We start from the raw sequence: 26429 nt of genomic DNA, 5'->3' as shown, positions 1-26429 counted from the left end.
GGTAATTGAGGACACTTTAAATAAAATTTAACTTACATTATATCATATAGTATCAATATCTTGAGAGTTATCAATTGTTATATATAAATAAATACCCTTTATATATACTATAAAGGCTATTTTTTAAACTCAAACATTCAGCAAAGTGAAGCTTCCAATTTCAAAGAAAATTGTTAACATAAGTTCTAAGAGTTTAAACAAATATTTACTATAGTGAAACTTGAAACTTCACACTACAACAAAGTGAAGCTTCCAATTGCAAACAAAATTCACATGGTCCAACAGTTTAAACTCAAATATTATTTAAACTTCCATTTGCAAATAAAATTCTAAATAGTTTCTCTTATAACATTCACTACACTACACTACACTACAGTAAAACTTCCCATTACAAAAAAAAAAAAAAAAAGGTTTCTCTTAAACTTCCATTTGCAAATAAAATTCTAAATAGTTTCTCTTATAACATTCACTACACTACACTACACTACAGTGAAACTTCCCATTACAAATTTTTTTTTTTTCTCTTACAACATTCACTACAAAAAAGTTTCTCTTACAACATTCACTACAGTGAAACTTCCCATTAGAAACAAAAAATTAAACCTCACTTTCTAAGGGTTTAAAATCAAACATTCCTAGAGTGAAACTTTCATTTGCAAATAAAATTCTAAATAGTTTAACCTAAAAGATTCACTAGAGTGAACCTTCTATTTTCAACCTAAAACATTTACTAGATTGAAATTCTATAGTTTAACCTAAAACATTCACTAGAGTGAACCTTCCATTTTTAGACAATTTTAAATCTCAATATCGCTTTCAAATTTTTTTAACTCAAACATTATTGGACCTCATTTTCAAAAGGTTTAAACTCAATCATTATTAGAGTGAAACTTTTGTTCTTTAACAAAATGTGAACCTCATTTCCTCATGCAATATTAAAATTTAAAACCTCACTTTCTAAACAAAAATTTAAAACATTCACTAGAGTGAACCTTCTATTTTCAAAAAAAATTTTAAATCTCAATATCACATTCAAAATGTTTAAACTCAAACATTATTAGACCTCACTTTCAAAAGGTTTAAACTCAATCATTATTAGAGTGAAACTTTTGTTCTTTAACAAAATGTGAACCTCATTTCCTCATGCAATATTAAAATTTTAAACCTCACTTTCTAAATAAAAATTTAAACCTCACTTTCTAAGGGTTTAAACTCAAACATTATCAGAATGAAACTTCCATTTGCAACTAAAATTCTAAATAGTTTAACCTAAAACATTCACTAGAGTGAAACTTCTATTTTTAGACAAAATTGTAAATCTCAATCTCACTTTCAATATGTTTAAAATCCAAACCATTAGACCTCACTTTCGAAAGGTTTAAACTCGAACATTATACTTTTGTTTATTAACAAAATGTGAACCTCATTTCCTCATGCAATATTCAAATTTTAAACCTTAGTTTCTAAAGGTTTAAACTCAAAGATTATTTCACACTTTCTAAAAGGTTTTAACTCAAACAAATTATTAGATTCAAACTTTAGTTCATGAACAAAATGTGAACCTCATTTCCTTATGCAATTTTTTCAATGTTGATAGTTGTTCTATGCAAAACTAAGCCAAACCATGTGCTTCCTCCTACTCCCTCATCTACCCAAGGCAGGGACTCTAGTTGCATGCAACTCTTGTTATTTAAATAATAATTATAATAGACATAATTCTAATCTTAATTATGATCATATTATGATATAAACTTAAATATTGTTCTAATTTTAATCTTAGTAAAGATCTTAATTTGGGTCATAAAACTAAAATTTGATATTTATAAATGTAACTTCCATCATAATCTTAATCCTAACTTTAATCTTACTTTTAATCAAAATTCTAATTTCATGATGTAACCCCTTACTTTAATCATAATTGTAAACCTAAAGTCTATTCACAACCCTAACCTAAATCCTAATTTTGACCTTATCTTAACCCAAACGTTAAATTCTAATCATGACATAAGGATTAGAGAGGGGGAGATATAAAGGAAAAAAACCTAGAGATATATAGGAAGATATAGGTTAAGAGAGAGATGGTATGATAGGGAGATATGGAAAGATAGAAAGATAAATATAGTTGCATTTGAAATATATATATATATATATATATATATATATATATATATATATATATATATATATATATATATATATATATAGTTTATTCATCTTTAACAATTAAAATATATTTGTGAGAGAGCTAAGTGATATTAAATAAAACTTCTTAATTAATATTAATCATTTAAATTTTATTGTTAACAAGAATTTTTTGAAGAATTTGAAGACTATATACCTTACCCAAGATTTTAAGTAGCTAAAATAATTTATTGAATTTAATTGTTGAGATGCTTCATAGACTTTCTTTTGAAATCAGAACAAAATTGGTGAGCAATTGTTAGGGACAAAAGATAGAATTCACTATTTTTTATTAAAAAAGAAAGAATGAAACCCTCTGTAACAACCCTTAGATTTTGTGACTTAAATTGATTAAGAAACCTATTTTATACTAGAAACTAATTACAAAGTCAAAAAAGGAATGTAGAAAGAAAAGCGTAAAACAATATAGTACAATAGACATATTTCAAATTATCGAAACTTTAACATTTTTTATATTATGATTTTAAATATGAATCTTTTCCATTAACATTTGGATCATAGTATGATTCGTCAACCATATTACATTAGAGTTTCTTTGAGATGATCTTAATATCCTATAGATAAAAAAGAAATCTACAAAAAAAAATTAGAAATATTTCAAAATCATTGTCTAAATTCAATTGAAGTTTCCTGATGTAATCTAATCTCGTCAATGAATAAATCAGAGATTGACACAAGACAATTGTTTCAAAATACCATAATTCTTCATTAAAGCTTTTTTTACAACTCTACTTTGGCTCTACAATGAAATAGAACACCTATTTATTACATTTTTAAAAATCACCATATTTGGCAGGATTTTGGGAAAAAAAGTTTTTTCCATTTTAATTTTTTTAAAAAACTCATCCTACAAATTCTAATTTTTCCCAAGAAAAGAATGACTGGGAGCGGTTGTGGAAATCCATAGCTAGAAGCTTTGTCTGTAGCTTGTATTTTCATCTTAATTCACAAAATAGTTAAATTGTTCTTACTTTTCGGAGTCTTTGTGCTGTAATTGTAAAGCTTTTACCATATAGAAGTATGATCGGACTTAGAGCCAAACCGGTATATTTTCGGCTAGCCTTTGAGTTAGTGAAGGTTTATTGATATCACTGTTTCCAACTCTTGATAGAAGTTTAGTTAGAGATTCATCCTGCCCATTAGTCGCTCCACAAGTAAGTGGATTCTTTCTTGAAAGTTAAGAATAAAGGATATTGGTAACACCCTTTTTACAAAATCTCTCAACTTCCTTCTTACCTTGAGTTGATCCAAGGAATGGGTAGAAGTGGTAGCCTTCCCTTTAAGGTAGGAGAGACTTTGTTTCACATGTTGTGGCTGGTCATCCTATTTTGTGACTAGATTTTTCCCCAAAATTGTCAGTTGCAAAATATCCACCCAACAATCATCTATTTTACCAGTAGCACCTTTTATTGCACTAACAACTTCTTTTATTCGAGTAACATATTGAGCAATGTTTTCACCTTCTTCCATTCTCATGTCATCAAACTTACCTCTTAGGCTTTCTGACTTGGCTCTTTGAACATTTTTGTCTCCACCATAGATAGTAGCTAGGACATCCCACATCTACTTTGCACTTTTAAGTTCTTTGATATCATCAAACTTAGCATAGCTTAGGGTAGAGGCAATCTCCAACATCGCCTGATTATATTCTTTCTTTTCTTTAGGTCTTCAATAGTTAGGGCGCCTGCTGGATCAACATATTATGTTGTAATGTATGTTTTTGCATAATCTCCAAGTCCTCCAAGGTGTAGCTTCATCAAACTTTTCCATGTAGAAAAGTTATCTCTATTCCGCTTGGGTACCTCTCTTTTTGACATCTTGATCTTTATGCTTTTAGTACCTTAAAACTAATCCTCTTAAGAAACTATGCTCTGATACCAATTGTTGGAATTATTTTTAGATTAACTAAGAGTAGGGGCGTGAATCAGTTAATCATGGTCCAAATGTCTAAATAATTTTTTTTCTCAATTTAGTGAACCCATATAACATTCTTAACCATGCATGCATTCATTATGTGTTAGCCAAAACTGATATGTCACTATTAAACTAATATGCAAAAATATAAAGCATAAAAGACAACACATCCATCAATAGAATTGACATAATGATTTAACATTGAAACCCAATTTGGGAAAAACTACCAGTAACATGCTACTCTTTTTTCACTCTTCTAAAGTGATGCCTCTATTATAGGCCAACCTTGTTAAAGGTTACAACACACACTGTTAAATGTGACTTGGTTAAGGGATTTCAATCGCCCTATCAAAAGTGAGCCTTGTTAGAGGACTTTAGGTCATTCACTTGGAATGCCACCCTGTTAAATGATTTTCTAATGACTATTAAGTCAACCTTTCTCTAAAGAATTTACCCTAATATGATATAATTGTTAGAGAATAACAATAGAGTTTGATTTGATACAACTTACAACCTTACTTGCAGATTACAAATCTCTATTCAATCCTCAACTCTTCTTGGCTTCTTATCTTTGTAGTTCTAAACAAAAATTTAAAACATTCACTAGAGTGAACCTTCTATTTTCAAACAAAATTTTAAATCTCAATATCACATTCAAAATGTTTAAACTCAAACATTATTAGACCTCACTTTCAAAAGGTTTAAACTCAATCATTATTAGAGTGAAACTTTTGTTCTTTAACAAAATGTGAACCTCATTTCCTCATGCAATATTAAAATTTCAAACCTCACTTTCTAAATAAAAATTAAAACCTCACTTTATAAGGGTTTAAACTCAAACATTATTAGAATGAAACTTCCATTTGCAAATAAAATTCTAAATAGTTTAACCTAAAACATTCACTAGAGTGAAACTTCTATTTTTAGACAAAATTGTAAATCTCAATCTCACTTTCAATATGTTTAAACTCAAAACATCATTAGACCTCACTTTCGAAAGGTTTAAACTCAAAAATTATTGGAGCGAAACTTTTGTTTATTAACAAAATGTGAACCTCATTTCCTCGTGCAATATTCAAATTTTAAACCTTAGTTTCTAAAGGTTTAAACTCAAAGATTGTTTCACACTTTCTAAAAGGTTTTAACTCAAACAAATTATTAGATTCAAACTTTAGTTCGTGAACAAAATGTGAACCTCATTTCCTTATGCAATTTTTTCAATGTTGATAGTTGTTCTATGTAAAACTAAGCCAAACCATGTGCTTCCTCCTACTCCCTCATCTACCCAAGGCAGGGACTCTAGTTGCATGCAACTCTTGTTATTTAAATAATAATTATAATAGACATAATTCTAATCTTAATTATGATCATATTATGATATAAACTTAAATATTGTTCTAATTTTAATCTTAGTAAAGATCTTAATTTGGGTCATAAAGCTAAAATTTGATATTTATAAATGTAACTTCCATCATAATCTTAATCCTAACTTTAATCTTAATTTTAATCAAAATTCTAATTTCATGATGTAACCCCTTACTTTAATCATAATTGTAAACCTAAAGTCTATTCACAATCCTAAGCTAAATCCTAATTTTGACCTTATCCTAACCCAAACATTAAATTCTAATCATGACATAAGGATTAGAGAGGGGAAGATATAAAGGAAAAAAACCTAGAGATATATAGGAAGATATAGGTTAAGAGAGAGATGGTATGATAGGGAGATATGGAAAGATAGAAAGATAAATATAGTTGCATTTGAACTATATATATATATATATATATATATATATATATATATATATATATGGTATGATAGGGAGATATGGAAAGATAGAAAGATAAATATAGTTGCATTTGAACTATATATATATATAGTTTATTCATCTTTAACAATTAAATTATATTTGTGAGAGAGCTAAGTGATATTAAATAAAACTTCTTAATTAATATTAATCATTTAAATTTTATTATTAACAAGAATTTTTTGAAGAATTTGAAGACTATATACCTTACCCAAGATTTTAAGTAGCTAAAATAATTTGTTGAATTTAATTGTTGAGATGCTTCATAGACTTTCTTTTGAAATCATAACAAAATTGGTGAGCAATTGTAAGGGACAAAAGACAGAATTCACTATTTTTTATTAAATAAGCAAGGACGAAACCCTCTGTAACAACCCTTAGATTTTGTGACTTAAATTGATTAAGAAACCTATTTTATACTAGAAACTAATTACAAAGCCAAATAAGGAATGTAGATAGAAAAGTGTAAAACAATATAGTACAATAGACATATTTCAAATTATCGAAACTCTAACATTTTTTATAGTATGATTTTAAATATGAATCTTTTCCATTAACATTTGGATCATAGTATGATCCGTCAACCATATAACATTAGAGTTTCTTTGAGCTGATCTTAATATCCTATAGATAAAAAAGAAATCTGCAAAAAAAAATAGAAATATTTCAAAATCATTGTCTAAATTCAATTGAAGTATCTTGATGTAATCTAATCTCGTCAATCAATAAATCATAGATTGACACAAGGTAAATGTTTCAAAATACAATAATTCTTCATTAATTTTTTTTTTACAACTTTACTTTGCCTCTAAAATGAAATAGAACACCTATTTATTACATTTTTTAAAATCACCATATTTGGCAGATTTTTGGGAAAAAGAGTTTTTTCCATTTTAAATTTTTTTAAAAACTCATCCTACGAATCCTAATTTTTCCCAAGAAAAGAATGACGGGGAGCGGTTGTGGAAATCCATAGCTAGAAGCTTTGTCTGTAGCTTGTATTTTCATCTTAATTCACAAAATAGTTAAATTGTTCTTACTTTTAGGACTCTTTGTGCCCTAATTGTAAAGCTTTTACCATATAGAAGTATGATCGGACTTAGAGCCAAACCGGTATATTTTCGTCTAGCCTTTTTGTTAGTGAAGGTTTATTGATATCACTGTTTCCAACTCTTGATAGAAGTTTAGTTAGAGATTCACCCTGCCCATTAGTCGCTCCATGAATAAGTGGATTATTTCTTGAATGTTAAGAATAAAGGATATTGGTAACACCCTTTTTACAAAATCTCTCAACTTCCTTCTTACCTTGAGTTGATCCAAGGAATGGGTAGAAGTGGTAGCCTTCCCTTTAATGTAGGAGAGACTTTATCCAAGGAATGGGTAGAAGTGGCAGCCTTCCCTTTTTAAGGTAGGAGAGACTTTGTCTCACATGTTGTGGCTGGTCATCCTATTTTGTGACTGGATTTTTCCCCAAAATTGTTTGCTGCAAAATATCCACCCAACAATCATCTATTTTACCAGTAGCACCTTTTATTGCACTAACAACTTCTTTTATTCGAGTAACATATTGAGAAATGTTTTCACCTTCTTCCATTCTTATGTCATCAAACTTACCTCTTAGGCTTTCTAACTTGGCTCTTTGAACATTTTTGTCTCCACCATAGATAGTGGCTAGGACATCCCACATCTACTTTGCAGTTTTAAGCTCTTTGATATCGTCAAACTTAGCATAGCTTAGGGCAGAGGCAATCTCCAACATCGCCTGATTATATTCTTTCTTTTCTTTAGGTCTTCAATAGTTAGGGGGCTTGCTGGATCAACATGTTATGTTGTAATGTATGTTTTTGCATAATCTCCAAGTCCTCCAAGGTATAGCTTCATCAAACTTTTCCATGCAGAAAATTTATCTCTATTTAGCTTGGGTACCTCTCTTTTTGACATCTTGATCTTTATGCTTTTAGTACCTTAAAACTAATCCTCTTAAGCAACTGTGCTCTGATACCAATTGTTGGAATTATTTTTAGATTAACTAAGAGCAGGGGGGTGAATCAATTAATCAAGGTCCAGATGTCTAAATAAAACTTTTTCTCAATTTAGTGAATCCATATAATATTCTTAACCATGCATGCATTCATTATGTGTTAGCCAAAGCTGATATGTCACTATTAAACTAATGTGCAAAAATGTAAAGCATAAAAGACAAATCATCCATCAATAGAATTGACACAATGATTTAACATTGAAACCCAATTTGGGAAAAACTACCAGTAATGTGCTACTCCTTTTTCACTCTTCTAAAGTGATGCCTCTATTAAAGGCCAACCTTGTTAAAGGTTACAACACACACTTTTAAATGTGACTTGGTTAAGAGATTTCAATCGCACTGTCAAAAGTGAGCCTTGTTAGAGGACTTTAGGTCATTCACTTGGAATGCCACCCTGTTAAATGATTGTGTAATGACTAATAAGTCAACCTTTCTCTAAAGAATTTTCCCTAATCTGATATAATTGTTAGAGAATAACAATAGAGATTGATTTGATACAACTTATAACCTTACTTGCAAATTACAAATCTCTATTCAGTCCTCAACTCTTCTTGGCTTCTTATCTTTGTAGTTCTGGCACCTTATTCACCCTTCAAGCATTCATACTTCTCTAGCCTTCTTTCTTAGCTCGCCATTGTAGAATTCTCCTCTTTGGTCACTTGATGAAGCAAACCCTCTTTCTTCACCTTGTTAGATTTTCACATCTGAAAAACTTTATGACCTGTAACTAACTTTGCTTCATGACTAGACATCCCTAGATATAGGGAATTAGAACTCTTTTTCCCACTCATTATCCATCTCAAGAATTAGGGCTTTTGATGGCTTAGGTAGGATACAATGTATCTACCCCATATCTTGTCTTCTCTAGAAACTTCTCCTAGAATCTATTTGAATTTTCCTCTAGAATGGTTTACAAAAGATTACGTGCCTCTAGCTCATCAATCTTATCTTTCTCCTAATTTACAAGTTCCAAGAAAACAAACTTGTTAGCTTTTATTTGATGAATCTTCAATCATTTTCATAATGCAAGAGCTCGATATTATCAATTTATTAATGCTCAATACATACTTTGTTACTCAGCATCTATTGTAAAAACACTCAGCATTAACTAGATTTTATTGGTGCTCAACATCTATTGAAAATCACTCAACATCTACTAACTTGCTCGACACCTATTAGTTTGCTCTGCATCCACTAGAAATTGCTTTCACTTAGCTCCAACTAACTTTTTACTCAGCTAGCACCTTCTATCAACTTGGTCAAGCTTAGCAAATGAAGCAAATGAACTTTGTCCAAACCTTTTCTTCTAAACTTTGTAAGTGTAGCCAATCATATTTATAACCACAAGTAGATCATCAATATATTATGTTATCACTATCTTAACTAATTCTTGCACTTCAATACATAATCATAACTCAACCTTTCCTTTAGGTTCTTTTGATTCATCTTGTTGATCAAATTCTCTTCATCAATCAACTAAGTGATAGTGCTTGAAACATATAAGCAATTATCTTACCAACATATAGCAGGTTTGACATTAGTGACAAAACAATGATTGAAAACACTTCTTCAACAATAACAATCTTTCTACTCAAATGATCTTTTCAATCATATACCAACATTCGTATCCACTTAGTTTTAAATACATTTGGAAAATCTAAGGCTCGTGTTAAACCCTTTTTTTCAACAATTATGTATTCCTATTTCAAAACACCATTTTCACACAATCTATTATACACACCTCTTATCCCCATGTCACCAATACTTCCTATCTTGCAATTGTAGCATTTATTCACATCTTGCACCATTCTCTAGTACATTTGAGACCATTTTTTGACCATTATTGGTCAAAATTTTGACCCAATTTTTGACCAAACTTCGACCAAATTTGACCAACCCATTGTCAGAATTTTTTCGGTCGAAATTTTGACCAATACGTTGGTCGAAAAACCTCCATAGCCATGGTGCAAGTTCTGTCAGGAATTGGTCGAAATTTCGACCAATGAAGGTAGAAAATTTCGACCAATAAAGAAAAAAATTTTGACCAATGAAGAAAAAAATTTCGACCAATAAAGGTAGAAATTTCGACCAATGAAAGTCAAAAATTTTGACCAATAAAAGTAGAAATTTCGACCAATGAAGGTAAAAAATTTTGACCATTGAAGGTAGAAATTTCGACCAATGAAGGTAGAAATTTCGACCAATGAAGGTCAAAAATTTTGACCAATGAAGGTAGAAATTTCGATCAATGAAGGTAGAAATTTCTACCAACAGGTAGGTGTAAATTTTTTTTTAGGCATTCTATAAAACAGTCACATGCCTTGCATATGATATGACATTTTTCATGCATCTTGCACTCTCATCCGGCTGATGATGGATTACAGAGAGTAATCTAAAACCATGATGCTAAAAAATACACAATCAAATCCAAAATGAACTTGCATTACAAATGGATTGTGGAAATCTGATATTGTTAATTTTGTATGCATGTCTACCAGGACAAATATATGTTTAAGTTGTGATTGTCCTGGTAGACATGCATGCAATTTTACCAATATCAGATTTCCACAATCCATTTGTAGTGCAAGTTCATTTTGGATTTGATTGTGTGTTTTTTAGCATCATGGTTTTAGATCACTCTACATAATCCATCATTAGCTAGATGAGAGAGAGTGCAGGATGCATGCAAAATGTCATATCATACGTAAGGCATGTGAACTCTTTTATAGAATGCCTGAAAAACACTAACAGTAACTAATATGAAAAATATATAATTAGTTATATGATTGAGACAAATCATGTACCAGTGAGTTGGTCAAAATTTTGACCAGAAAAATTTTGACCAATGGGTTGGTCAAAATTGGTCAAAAATTGGGTCAAAAATTTGATCAATGAAGGTCGAAAAATGAACCCAAATGCACTAGTGCAAGTATGCTCGCCAAGTTGACTCTTTGAGTTCGATCATCAAATCACCCCACCAAAGTGCCTCATCAAGGTCAGTCTTTAGGTCCGCTCATCGAGCTTGCTCACCAAGTTAGCTCGCCATGTCACATCTCTAAGTGGCCTCGCTAAGTTGGCTCACCAACTTGCCCCACCAAGTTGCCACTTTAAGCCCACTCACCATGTTAGATCGCCAGGCCGACTCCCCAAGTTAGCTTGCCAAGCTGACAATTGAAGTATGCTCACCAAATTGACTCTCTAAGTTCGCTCGCCAAGTTCGCCCCCTAGGCCAACTCTCCAGGTCAGCTCACCAAGTCACCCCCACCCAGTCACCTCAACAAGTTGACTCATTAAGTCAACTCACGAAGTTGACTCACCTAGTGGTTTTACCACCTTGCCCCAACAAGTGGGCTCACTCAGTGTGCTTATGAAGTTGCCCCATAGAGTTGCTTCTTTAAGCTCGCTCACCATGTAAACTCACTTGGTCGGCACGCCAAGTTGACACTTTAAGTTTTCTCATCAAGTCACCCAACCAAAGCACCTCATCAAGGTTAGTCTTTAAGTACACTTAGTAGGTCAGCTCACCAAGTTGCTTCACGAAGTCGCCTCACCAAGTGGCCTCAATAAGTTAGCTCACCAACTTGCACCACCAAGTTGCCACTTTAAGTCGACTAGCCATATCAGCTTGCCAGGCCGACTCCCATAGCCAGCTCGCCAAGCTGACAATTCAAGTATGCTCACCAAGTCAACTCTTTAAGTTCGCTCACCAAGTCTGCCCCCTAGGTCAACTCTCCAGGTCAGCCCGCCAAGTCACACCCACCGATTCACCTCAACGAGTTGACTCTTTAAGTCAGCTCACCAAGTCTACTGTTCAAGTACACATGCCAGGTCGGCTCGCCAAGCCCACCAAGTCATGTCACCAAGTCAATTGTTCGAGTAAACTCACAAAGTTGACTCTTTAAGGTCGGCTCGCCAAGCCAGCCCACCAATTCATGTCACCAAGTCGCCTCACCAAGTCGGCTCGCCCACATATCCCACCAAGTCCTCAAGTCTGCTCGCCAAGCCGACAATTCAAGTGCGCTCACCAAGTCGACTCTAAGTTTTCTCACCAAGCCCATTCCCTAGGTCAACTCTCGAGGTCAGCTCGCCAAGTCACTCCCACCCAGTCACCTCAATGAGTTGACTCTTTTAGTTAGCTCACCAAGTCTACTGTTCAAGTACACATGCTAGGTCGGCTTGCCAAGCCAGCCCACCAAGTCATGTCACCAAGTCGATTGTTCGAGTACGCTCACAAAGTTGACTCTTTAAGTTCGCTCATCAAGTCACCCCATCAAAGCACCTCATCAAGGTCAGTCTTTAAGTCTGCTCACCAAGTTAGCTCGCCAAGTCGCCGCACCAAGTTGACTCACCTCTTGCCTCAGCAAGTGGACTCACTAAGTTAGCTCGCCAAGTCGCCGCACCAAGTTGACTCACCTCTTGCCTCACCAAGTGGACTCACTAAGTCAGCTCGCCAACTTGCCCCACCAAGTTGACTGTTCAAGTATGCTCGCCAAGTTGACTCTTTGAGTTCGGTCATCAAGTCACCCCACCAAAGTGCCTCATCAAGGTCAGTCCTTAGGTCTGCTCATCGAGCTTGCTCACCAAGTCAGCTCGCTATGTCATGTCTCTAAGTGGCCTCACTAAGTCAGCTCACCAAATTGCCCCACCAAGTTGCCACTTTAAGCCAACTCACCATGTTAGATCGCCAGGCCGGCTCCCCAAGTCAGCTCGCCAAGCTGACAATTGAAGTATGCTCACCAAGTTGACTCTCTAAGTTCACTCACCAAGTCCGCCCCCTAGGCCAACTCTCCAGGTCAGCTCACCAAGTCACCCCCACTTGCCCCACCAACTCGCCACTTTAAGTCGACTCACCATGTTAGCTCGCCAGGCTGACCGCCAAGCTGACTCCCCTAGTCAGCTCACCAAGCCGACAATTCAAGTATGCTCACCAACTGGACTCTTTATGTTCGCTCACCAAGTCCAGCCCCTAGGTCAGCTCACCAAGTCACCCCCACCCAGTGCTTATTGTGAACAAACCAATCTGGATCATAAGAGAAGTGATTATAGATTATTATGAAAGGGTGCGACTGAAAAGAGAGATAACTCACGTCATTTACGACATGACTAATCATTTCTAAAGAAAGCTGTAAAAAGGTAGTTCTATCATTCAACTTAGGATGATTGGAAGAACTTATTATATTTTGTATCTCACAATGATCGCTCTGTAAGAGAGCATATTGCCTTTGGCACCCATTCAGTGCAGGCATATAAAGTCTACCATCAGAAATGGCATCATCTTTGAGTATATTTATATTGTCATATTAGACAACTTATCACATTATTTAGAGCATAAATATAAAGTTATATCATAGATGACCTACATATTTGCAAATTCTTACTTGTATATTAGACACAATGAACAGTACAAGGTACTGAGAATTTCCTCAGTCATTGCATGTAATTTCCTGTATATCAGAAATAGAAAATATATATCATCTTGATTGTTATGCAATCATAATTATTTTGATCTGAACCATACTGTATATGCATTTGGAATTAAGAATCAGTCAAATATTACTTTAATACAGGAAACTATTTCTATATTCATTGAATTGTGAAGAATTCAAGTAGTATCTCATAATCAGAAACATAAGGAAATTACAACCACCAAATTATGTGACTGAGAAGTGAGTCTACAGAGTCTGCAGTTGCTCATTTTACTATAGGCAGCATTTTCCTAAGAAGCTTTACCCTAGTCAGGAATTGATACTCCAATGACACATACTCACAACCACTAGTTTTCTGTCCATCAGGGTCCCTGCCAATATTTGAAGGTTGCATATGATGCATGACTACTACTAGGATTTTCTCCACAAAAAGAAATTCATGTTGTCATAAAAGCTATTGTCAAGTAACATCCTGGCAAATCTCGTGCCTCTAAATTTCTAATGATGTCTGTATATGTCGGATCCCAATTGTGACAGTCACAAATAACACATTACATATCTTCCTAGAATGTTCTTGACAGGAAGAGATCCCCTGTTTTAAAATAAGACAAATCAGAGTCAGTCCATTTAAAAGTCAGATATACAAATATAGGTGGCACACAGTCTATTAGAAACTTAAGCTTCCACTCTACTTACCAAACATGAGAGTCACAGTTGTTGTTCCGATTATTGCCCATCACAAAAACATAGCCATGAGGCATATGCTGCAAATGGATATAACATGAAATGTAGAGATTTTAGTTAACTTTATTGATTGTGTAATCAATGAATAACAAAATGATATGTGATGTGTGAAACCTCTATCTTTATGGATATTGTAACTTTAATTCCCATATGAGTATTGTTTCCAGTGTATCAAATTATGTTAATTTATCAGGATTCAACTGCGAGGAGGGTTTGAGTCAAAAATTATACATTTAGCATATTTTGTAGCGGGACCATTGTCTTCTACACCCAATATAAGATGTCAACAAGCTCTACACCATATGCAACAAGAACATAAAAATATAATTTCTTGGATTCAATCAACACTAAAGAAAAATTGCATATTTAATTGAAACTACTTTGAAGCCTCTATGATAAACTTGTAAATCTTTAAATGGCACTACAATTTATTACTGAGAGACTTGGTCCAAAAAGACAAGATGGATGACTGAATAGATTTTCCCCAACTAACAATTTGCTTTTCTGAGACTTCAAGAAATGCTATCAAGATCCTTTACAAATCAAAATTGGGGCAATTATATTATTTGATGAGAACCTGACTTTGCCCTCAATAATTAGACATTTTTCCCTTCACAAACTCTTTACATTCTCAATTTTGACTCCTTAAACATAGACATAGCTCTGATTTTCATTGTTTCCCACATCAAGGTAACATCAATGGCCATAAGTAGTGATGTTCAAATTAAATTTAAAAAGGAACAATAATTATGACAAGGTAGTTAACTAAGTCCAACCCCAAGCCTTCCTCCAACAAAACCTAATATGACATCCATAACTTGATTTTGGAGTAAAAATAATGACTATTACAACACTATATATTTCTTTCACAAAAAAAATACCAACAAGATAGGTATCAAATGATAGTGGTCATGAATCAATTTGTCAAGATGCCAAATGCATCTAGTCACCATATACTCTAAAAGCTTAATTGCCCTGAGACAAGATTCGTGGGCAAGAAAATAGCCAGTATACAAATTGAGAAGAACTGAAATATTAGGTAGAATCTGCAAAATAACATATCTGAGTACCCCATGAAAAGTAAACTAGATTTCAAAAAGTTTGCTATCAATATGTATGGCATGTGCCATATAGCAAGCAACGTAGCAGCATCCCCAACACAAGTGGTAATTCTGTGGGAAGGAACACTGATATCAAATATAAAATTTGATAAGAAAGAGAAAAAACTCATTTTGATATTTCTTATGAAGGCTTGACCATGAAATTGTAATAGGGGAACCCATATCAATTGGACCATCAATTGTGAGAATACTTGCTCAAATACCCAACAAATCAAAAACTTTCCAACAAACTCAAACTCTTTGCAAAAATAAGGTTGGGGACTTATCGAGGCATGTGTGCGATTGTGTTAACTAATCAAATATTGTTATACAAGAATACATTGCAATTTTGGCTTGTACAAGAATATTAAATGGGTTGGTGGTAAGAAACTCTTTCAAGTTACTCCTGATTACATGTATGCTTGACTACCCTCTGCGGATTGGTGCAATTAATTGAACCTCCTATGAGGTCTTCATGATTCTAGGAATGTTTGGGCTAAGAGACAAGAATTTGGTCTAATTATCTACCTAAAAAGTTCTGTCCAGATGGGGACTCCTATTTTTTATGCTAAGTGCCAGAGAAGTCTTTCAAAAGGTGCAAGTAAATGTTAGAGGTATTATCTTTGAGACAAACTCTATTCAAACAATTTGATGCACCTTAGGCATATAGCTTGTGCCAGCTCTTGCAAAGAAATGGTTATTTAAAAATTTTGAGCCAATGATACTATTGTAGGCTTAGAAAGTATATGTTGGTTTTCTTAGATCATATCTGTACAGAATATTCCTTTGCTTCAACTATTTTTAGTTGCAGAATGTAGCTAGGAGTAGAGAAAAATGACATCACTAACAAACAAAATAATCTCAATATATTTTTCTCTACATGGATGGTTCCTCAAATGTGATGATCCCTCTCAATATCTGCTATAATTTTTCTTATCGTTTTGGTTTTGAGTTATTGTGATTGAATACTCATTAAAAACATATATTAAAATGCAAGTGCAATTCTGTTTGACAACAAAAATGAACAACATATATCTTCACAATAAAATACTATTATAAAGAACATTAAGTAGATATGAAGCTTCTAAATATAATGGAGGTTACAGATCTACTGTAACAATTCTCCTTTATATGAAGCTGTATATAGATATAAACATTATAAGAAATTAAATATATTATTCAATTACTATGAAAACAAACATTTCACTTAACAAAAACTAATATATCAAGTACCTCCATTTGAAGAAAAATTATCACTTGTTGCTCGAACATCATGGATACTTAATTGATGAGTAAGTCTTGACAATAAAGATGCCTGTTTTTTGAATCTCTCACATTTCCTTTTTGTATTATGATCTTCTTGGAGAAGTTCTTCAATCTTTGCTATACTCTGAGAGCTATTTGAAGTAGAATTGAAAAATAATATATGAGGAACATAGAAAACAAATATAACTAGTACCATGGCCATATTAGCTACATGTAATTAACCTTCACCTGATAGAGCTATAAAGTTGAGTCAACATTTCCTCTTTGGCTTTCTCAACTTGGCAGAGCACCACAACCTGTCAATCATTGAAGGACAAGTTAATACTCATGAGAACCATACAGAAGAACACCTAGTTCTTTAGTGCTTTAATGCAAGGATGTTCTAAGGTTCTTACTTTGGGTACATTTGCAGCAAGACTATTCAGAACAGCTTCCACATAACCACATACTTCCTGAGACATCAACCTCAAATCCTCCTCTGGATCAACTAGTCACCTGGCCATTGTATCCTAATTACAAAGAACATGAATAAAATGAACATTAGCTTTGCCTTAGTATTTAATTTGTGTCTTGTTAGATAAATTAAGACGCATCATGATCAATCAGCCTTACAGAAGGAAAAAACCATTCCTAGCACTTTCATTAAATAATTAATAGAAAACCAGCACAAATGTTTTTTACCACATTACATAAGTTTGTTTTAAGAATGCAGACTGTAAAATGTAGAGCTACTACAATTTTATTGTAAAGAAACTATGAGAAATAAATTGGCACATTGTTGAAAAGTCATCTGAGCTCCATATGAATGGATATTCCTAATAGTACATGAGTCTGTGTCTCATCTCACATTCAAACTCAGTGACCTTCATTACCTAAATTGAATTCCTTCTAAAAGGTAGCAACTAAGAGATAAAAAGATTTGTATGGTTGATAATTGACAATAGTTCCATAGGGCAGACTAAAGGGGAATCTATTTGTCCATCTCACATTCAAACTAAGGTTTTGCATATCATCTCCACAGTTTCTGTTTATCACTTCGGCTAAGATATATTATAATATTAATGAAGTTGCATAGACCATAGTCAAGGTACCTAGTCCATTAAGAAATTTATCAAATTAACTAAAACATTTACAAGGTAGTTATCTTGAACTAAGATACATGGAATGTACATAGGCAGAGATTTACAAGGTACATATCTTGAACTAAGTTATCCTTGAACCTGAGGAGGAGCATCTTGGCAGTCTCTTTGCCCCTCAAAAGGTAGGCTGCTTCATCCTTTGCAGTGTCAAAGGTGCCCAACAAACTGATCTTTTGAATGTTGTCTTCTATCTCTGCAACCCATCTCCCTGATGGCCTTTGTCTAATAGTAAGACCATTAGTTCTGATAGAAGAACCATTTCCTATAAGCAATATGTGTTGACACCAATAATATCATATCTGATTCTCATCACACTAAATATACATGGTTTAATCTTCAAAACATTTGCGGAGTTCAAGGATTGCTTCTTCTGTCAGTTTAATGTTTCCTTGTTTAGCTTCTTCTTAATCAGAATACTAGCAATCTGTTGAAGTCAGTTTCTCAGTGAGATATTAGATGAAAAAATTTTATTATCCTTGTCTTTTTGGCCCACTACCAAGAAATCTCTCTTCCAATTGTGGTAAAACTTGAATTTATTCATCTTCTGAGTGCAGCTAGTAATTTGCCATCTGTACCTGAATAATTTTTTATAAAAAGTATCAATTTTTCTGACTAGAAAACTACAAGTTCTATGAAATAAGGAGTGTTTACAGAATAAACAAGAATGAGGCAATGATAGTAAAAGACCGTTAAATAGGATTGTACAATTTAGGACCATGGATTTTATATTCATATCTTAAATTGTAATTAATATGAACAATAAACATATCCTGTCACTATGAGACAAAATAATACAACTACAATTTTACTGATCCTAGTCTTAATGAATGAATTAAAAAGCTAAAAATTAAGTAGTTTCCATGCTATTTCTTCCTAGAGAAAGTATCCATTAAGCAGTTATTCAAATGAAATTCGATAAATACAAATAATTCAAACATACCAAATCTGAAGTTGTATCCAGACATAAGTTGTTTATCAACCATTGTGATCCCCACAGAGCTAATTACCTTCATTGCCCAAACCCCGACATTTGATAAGGATGCTTTTTTCTCTAAAGCCATACTAAAAACCAAAGAAACAAGATTGAATCCTTGTTCTTCTACTCCCAGCTTAGATCTACACTCTTCTAACGTTGAATAATAGGACAAGAAAACACCTGCTTATGATAAGTCTTTATTGATGCTGTTTCTCATGATTATTTGACCTAAAAGTGAAGATTACTAAAAAAGTCGATGCATATGGAGTTGCAGGAGGAGCCGACGTGACTTAGGCGTGAAACACTCCTGCACGTCTTCATCTTTCTATTCATCCTTTTCCAAAATAAAAGGATCATGTGAGCTTGCGATTGTATTTGACATTAAACAACAACCCTACCCTTTGCAAAAAACTTTATTGATGCTGCTTCTCATGATTATTTGACCTGAAAGTGAAGATTACTAAAAAAGTCGATGCATATGGAGTTGCAGGAGGAGCTGACGTGACTTAGGCGTGAAACACTCCTGCACGTCTTCATATTTCTATTCATCCTTTTCTACTTTTATAAAAGCACACAGTATTTTTAGCCACTTGAAGCATGTCAACAGACACAGACCAAGTGAGTTCCAGTACCAAGAATTAACTGAAAATGGGAACAACAAACATTGCAAGATGCTTTTTAGGTAGTGAGACAATATCTTTGGAAAAGCCAGATAATTAGAATAGCCATAACAGGTATACAGATAAATAAAAATAGCCACAACTTGTACAAACTATCAAATGTAGAATCTACATATGATCTTTGTGATGGAACTTTTCCAATTTCAAAAAAAAAACACATAAGACATTTTCCATATGCTACTCCTCTTTGCTAGACGTCAATGTAAATAGACAATAGATAATGTATTCAATAGTAAAAAGTGAGGTATGCAAATCTAAAGTAGAAATACTTATAAAATTAGACAATAGATAATATATTCAATAGGTACAAAACAAGGTATGAAAATTTAAAATAGAAATACTTATACAATTTGAAAAATGACTCGTGAGTTCATGAAAAATGTATTTATATTGAAGTTTTAAAAATTCTATTGTGTCCTTATCTAATGACTCACATCGCCAGTGAGATTGAGAAGGGGGTGAATTTTATTTAGTTTTTAAAATTTAGTTTACGTTGAATTGTAGATACTTTTTTACAGATTTTTCATAAAGACACATGTCAGTTGTCCAACCTGTCTGTATAATGCTAAAAGAATACATCATTGGTTGTAGTAGCATGTGTGGTTGCTTCTATATAGGTGTCTAAGAATAGATAGAAGTTTAGGTTCAATCCAGTCACTTCAAAACTATGGTAGAAATTGACATTTCTTCTATTTACAGAATAATAGCCCTTCCATTCACATAAAAATCCTTCCATTCATGACACTAAAAGTTCATTTTTTATGTAGCAGAATTCTTTTAAAAATGAAGCTCCTCAAATACACATCTCTTGCTAGGCACATTGTTTTTTGTTTATGGATTAATAGTTTTAATACCAACAACAAGGATTGAATAAAAAAAATAGTGGAAAATTAGTGTAAAATGAGGAATTTTGTGTCAAGATTTTTTTATCCATTACAATTTTTTATTTAATGTAATCCTTAGATTATGCGGGCAAGAACGCGTACATGTCAAAAAAAAAATTCAGGTTAGATGCTTTCCTAAGCCATTTAAACCTTGGAGAATATGTTCTCAAAGGTGTCATTCCATGAATTGGCTCTTTATTTGTCTCAAATTATTATTCTTACCATTACTAGGGTATAATTCGTACCATTACTAGGCTATAATTTGTACCTAATTGTAATCTATTTGTATAATTGAAAGCTTATTTCTTGTAATCAATGGAGTATTGATACATATGCAGTTTGATAGAGTTGTCTCAAGTTTTAGTTGAAATTTTAAAGCAAAGGGTAGCTTGACATTTTCTCTTTTTAGCTACTAATTTATTAAGGTCATTATTTATTAACCTATTGAAATGCATCATCAAGCAATTAGGCATTATGCTTCTACAACTAAAGGCTTGTAAGTTTCAGTGATATTAATCAATGAGGGTTCCAATGTTGTTAATTTAAGTTCATCATAAACTAATACTCCTTTGAAGTGAAATGCAATAGAATAATAGAGCACATTTCAATTTTAATTATGTATGTTTAGTGAGGTTGATTGTACAAAATGATGAGGTATTAGAGAGAAAAGTAAGTCTGTTGATTCTATCAATAGGAGGCTAACAAGGATAAGTAGTTCTAATTTTAGCTTTCGTCCTTTGTGAAGCTATTGTCAAGTAGACTGCACATTTTTTTTTCTTTTGTCACATTAATGTCTTATATGGTTATAGTGTTGATTTTATCAATAGGAGGCTAACAAGGGTAAGGAGTTCTAATTTTAGCTTTTGTCCTTTGTGATGCTATTGTCAAGTAGAGTGTTTTATGTATTATTTGAGTCAATCTTTGAATTGCTACAATCTTTTTTCTTTTGTCACGTTAATGCCTTACATGGTTATAGTCATGTGTCATATGATATTGCAACTTATAATAAGGATTGGGTATCTTGGATGAAGTGGTTTGTAGGCACTATTAAGGTTTTTCTTTAAAAGATATTAAAAGATATTGGCAAGTATTTGATTTCTGATTTTATTAAATCTTACTCCAAGGGGCAAGTATTGGTTTCAGAAATTATTATTAAATCTCTCTCCAATTGGTGCATCTTTTCTTAATCAAATTTGATGTCATTGATTGTTGTTGCTTCCTCTGACATGGATGATGTATCCATCATAGAATTGATATTGTCCTTATAGCTACCAGTACCCATGGATTGGAGCACTTTAACCTGGGCCTTGAGAAACTTGAGATAGTTAGCTACTTCCTCTAACATGGATGTTGTATCCATTTTAGTAGCACCTAGAACAAGCTTCTGAAGTACTCTTATCTTGTCACTAATTCTTTCTCTTCTCTCACAAGCTGTAACTGTTTGTGGTATACTTGAAATCTTGATATTTCTATGCTTCATGGGCTTCTCTAAGACTTCAGTTCCTATATTCACAGGCCTCAAAGCTACGGCCCTGTAGATCATTTCTGGCTTCTGCATCTGGTTCTACTTCTGCTCGAGCTTCTTGCCCAAAAATAAGACATGAAGATCATGTAGAGGAAGGATAGCTGTAGTGCATTCCAAGCTGAGGATTAACTTCATGTGCTTTTCCCTTGCTTTTGCCTTTGGTTTTGGGTTTAGATTTGGGTTTGCACTTCATGTCCTTACATTTCATGGTGGAATGAGAATTGGACTGATACTTCTCAATACCATTACGGCTCTTTGTACTGAATAAGTCATAAGACTATCGGTACTCTTTTGTGGTGGGTTTTGAGCAGACAATACCATGGGTTTCATATTGTACTCTATGGTACTAGTTGCTAAGATCCCATCATTATCAGAGGAAAGTACATAGTCCAATGATTCCATGGAGGACTGCAGGGTTATCACCTAGTTAAGGTTGGCATCATAAGTATAACACATCTGCATTAAGTCATTGCATGAAGAAGAACCAACTTGATCAAAAGAGCCACAACAATTTTGGTTCATTTCATGCTTGGATATAATGAATATATCAGTGGTAGCAGTGGATGAATCTGGGATTTCTGTGGGTGAAGCATAGCTCCAGTCTGTTACAGATCTAAAGCTTGTAAGCGATGAATCTACTCCAGCTTTGTCCATGGAGCTTGGAATCACTAGTTGGCCTACCATTTGCTCTGGTTTCACTTTTATTCTATAAATAAGGATATTATGAACTACATATATTTAAATACAATTTCTCATATAAAATTTCTCATATAATTAATAAATAAATTGCTGTATTGTTTGTAATAGTTAGAAAGATTATTAATGTTTCAAGGATATTATTATTGTAATCTTATCATCATTTTTCTCAAAATTCATTCTATTATTTATCAACAGAATAAAATCTAAAATTTAATCATTACCATTCAAAAAACTTTGAAATGAACTTGTCCATCTATAAATGATAAAATCAATTTCTACGAATATCAACAACTATTGTTATCTATGGAAGAAAACTACATTTCTTTTTCCTTTACCCAAACTTATTAAATATGGAAATTATTTTTTATTGCTTTACCCAAACTTATTAAATATGAAAATTAATTTTTAGAAACTATAAACATTATATATCACCTAAAACTACCTTGTAATTTGTAAAAAGTAATGAATAAAGATAAAATGAAGCCTATGTTACCTAAGGATGTGTCTGTGGGCATTAATTCCCTACCCCTATCATGGGGATGTAGGCCATCCGTAATTGGCCCTATTGCAGATGGAAACATCCCCATCTGAGTTTTCAAATACATTTTAGATTTTGATAGCATCCCTACAATTCTTGATCACCCACCTACCTTGATCATAATTACTTGATTCATATTTTTCACTGCTACTCTCTACTATTATCTTATTGTGATCCTTAGATGGCATACTAATGTAAAGGGATGAGCAAATAAATTGAAGTAAATATCCCACACAACAAGGTACCTAAAGTACCTTGATCATAATTACTTGATTAATATGTTTCACTCCTACCCTCTACTATTATCTTTTTGTGATCCTTAGATAGCATACTAATGCAAAGGGATGAGATAATAAATTGAAGTAAATATTCCACACAACAAGGAACTCTAAAGCACCTTGATCATAATTACTTCATTAATATGTTTCATTACTACTCTATACTATTATCTAATGCAAAGAGATGAGCAAATAAATTGAAGTAAATATCTCACACAACAAGGAACCTGAAGTGACACCACTCACTATTGGCATTCTTATGTTTCATTCTAATCTTTCTTTACCATTTGGAGCTCTTCCATTTAGGGGTTTTCATGGACCCATTGGTGTAGAAAAATTTAAATTCCAGTTATTCTTTTCTTAGTAATACCCCAACGGAAGTCTCGTAAAAATTTTGTAACTATTGAGGCCAAAAGATGTATTGTGTCACAAAATATTCCTTCATATGAGTTGGAAATCTTCTAGAAAATAAGCATTATTAAATTGACAATTGTATTTGTTTTTAAAAGATGAAAATGTATTATATAGTCCTCATATGAAGATATCATTCTCTAAAGTACTCGAGATATTGAAGTAGTTTCATTGAATAAAAGTAAGCAAGCAAGTGTATCTACACATAAAACAAAGATAGACACAACTTATAAGGGCTTAGCCGAGTAACCTTGATGTAGAATAAGTTTAGAATAGTGAATGATGTGCTTTGTTGTCTCCGCTATAATGAAGTAGTTTCATTGAATGAAAATAGTCAAATCTATCTACATATAAAACAAAGATAGACACAAGTTAACCTTTATGTAGGATGATTTTAGAATACTGAATGATGTACTTTCTTGTCTCCGCTATCCTCTTGAGGATCATGCCACTCTATATGAGTTTTCAAATGCATTGTAGATCACCTTTGGCAATACTATAAAGCATTTCTCATTGCCTTTGAATTACTTTTAGTTCATATTTGTGATCCTTAGATGGTATTTATGAGTAGATAAGTTGAGGAAGTGATACCAAACAACAGGGAACCTGAAGTGGCAATGTTTTGTACTATTATTCTTATTTTTGGTTTGAAGCTGACAAAACTGCCATGGAGTTCAAGATACAATTATCGTGGCATATATACAACCACTAAGGTGTTATGTGAAATACCAAAATCTTCTAAATTAGGATAATGGTGGGTGTTATGTGAAATACAAAAATATTCTAAATTAGGATAATGGATATAGATTATCAAGTAGAGGGAATTTCAGTCAGAACATTTGTGATTGGCTATCATAGCTTGTATACCTGTATTTTGGCCTATGTCTATTGTATGCTGAGGCTGACCCTCATTGGCTTTGTACTTGTAATTTGAATATTTTTAAAATTTTAGTAGTCTTTGGGTCGATTTTTTTATTTGAATTGTTTCGAGCTTCTTCCATGAAACTTTAGTCTATGCTGCTTAAAGTCTCTTAATATTTTAATTGACCCACTCCAGTTCCTTTACCAAGTGGTAAATGAGCTGACTAAAATGCATGGGAGTTGAGGAATGTCCATAGAAACAAAGAAATAGATGTACTTATTTGCTGTGGAAGAGGCCCTAATAGACATGTGGAATTATCAGAAGCCATTAAAGGCTTGTTGACTTGAATGTAAAACTAGTGGTAAAAGCGAGTGATCTAGAGGAAAATGAAGAGGGAGAAGAATGAGAGTAAAGGGGATAATTTGAAGAAAGGGTAATTTTTTCTTCACTAAACTGAACGATGATGCATTACTATGGGCCCGTTTGGTTGATGGAATAGGAATAGAAAAATTGGAATATGATTTTTATTTTCTGTTTGCTTGATGGAATAGGAATAGAAAAATTTGGAATACGATTTTTGTATTCCCATTTTGCCTCTAAAATGAGCTTATACCCATTCTAAAAAATAGCTGTTATTGGAATAGCCATTCCTATTCCCAATATTACATGCCTATTCTCCATTCCTATGCCCATGGCCAAATGGGCCCTATAATTATAGTATGGAAGTAAGATGAAACATAAATTATTTCCTTCTAACTATTCTCTAAGGATTGGTATGGCAACTCAAACCCTATTCAAATAAACCCTTAACAAAGCTCAAATTTGTGCCTGTAATTTTAGTTTTACAGATTAATACTTGAGCATTGAAAAGAGTATTGAAGTTAACTAGATCAGCATATTAGCTGAATAGCAGATGAGTTGCCCCGGTTCCCAAACACATTCGATCTGAACTGATATCTGAAACATATAAAATGGATCACTCATTTAAGAATGGGATTCCTAATTCATGTCTCAATAGCATATGAACAAATCACATATGAAAATAATAATAAACCTATTTTGCAAAAAATGAACATAATCTGTTGCAGAAAGTGGGTATTGCTTAGTTGACTATTCTTGAAAAAGCAATGCCAAAAAGAGAAAATATTGCATGATTTTTCGTCTCTTGAAGCTCGCCCCTCTGCCTTGGTAAGAAATGTTTGAGAGCTAATCACATAAAATGGATTTTTATAATGAAGATTATATTAACCTTATTTCTATGGCTTGAACGTCGCATTTCTATGTCCTAAACAACGCAATTATGTTTCAATGAGAAAGGAGAAATTGAAACATTTTCTTTGAACTCCCTTTGTTGAGAAACTTGCATAGGAATAATTTACAAAGTCAGCTTCAGCCTCTTTCTGATTCCTACTTGTTTCAAAAATAGCTCTTCTATTAAGATGGTGAATTATTTGGAGGACAAGTTGCCATGGGAGTTTGAAGACATGCTTCCTCTTCAAACGTTAAAATTGGGTGAAAATGGATGAGAACGAGATTTTCTCTTCCACGGCACGCAAAAGAAAATGGTTGGGTGGAGCATCGATAATGATTTCCTGCAGAAAGGTGAGAGACACTTTGGTTCCGCTCACCAAGTATTTTTCCAGCAGAAGCATGCACAACAATGACTCTCTCTGCATTTCCCTTGCATCATTCTACTCTAATCCCGCATCCCACCGTTTCAATGATGCTACAACGCTTTAATCTTGCCCAGCGCTGGCCTTCATTCCTCCTAAGTTGTTCACATCCCAACGAACCTCAGATGAGATAAGTTCTGACAGAGTCTGCGGAATGGCTGTCCTGAGTTGTGGCACTGCATGTTGAGATTCATGCATCACCAGTAACAAGGGACACGTTAAAAGAAGGCAGAGGATTTTGGAATAAAATCAAAGTTTGT

The 26429-nt window shown here is 33.2% G+C and overlaps 1 pseudogene; it reads right to left on the bottom strand.

Moving 5' to 3' along the window:
- Nucleotides 1-21366: 21366 nt before the first annotated feature.
- On the bottom strand, nt 21367-21741 carry LOC149557251 (transcription factor bHLH87 pseudogene; annotated as a pseudogene).
- Between the last annotated feature and the right edge of the window lie 4688 nt (nt 21742-26429).

Source organism: Cupressus sempervirens, chromosome 5 (assembly GCF_028749045.1).
Source record: "Cupressus sempervirens isolate cs-2001-9-10 chromosome 5, ASM2874904v1, whole genome shotgun sequence".
Classification (NCBI taxonomy): domain Eukaryota; kingdom Viridiplantae; phylum Streptophyta; class Pinopsida; order Cupressales; family Cupressaceae; genus Cupressus; species Cupressus sempervirens.
The sequence above is the reverse complement of the archived record's forward strand: the minus strand, read 5'-3'. Positions and strand labels throughout refer to the sequence as shown.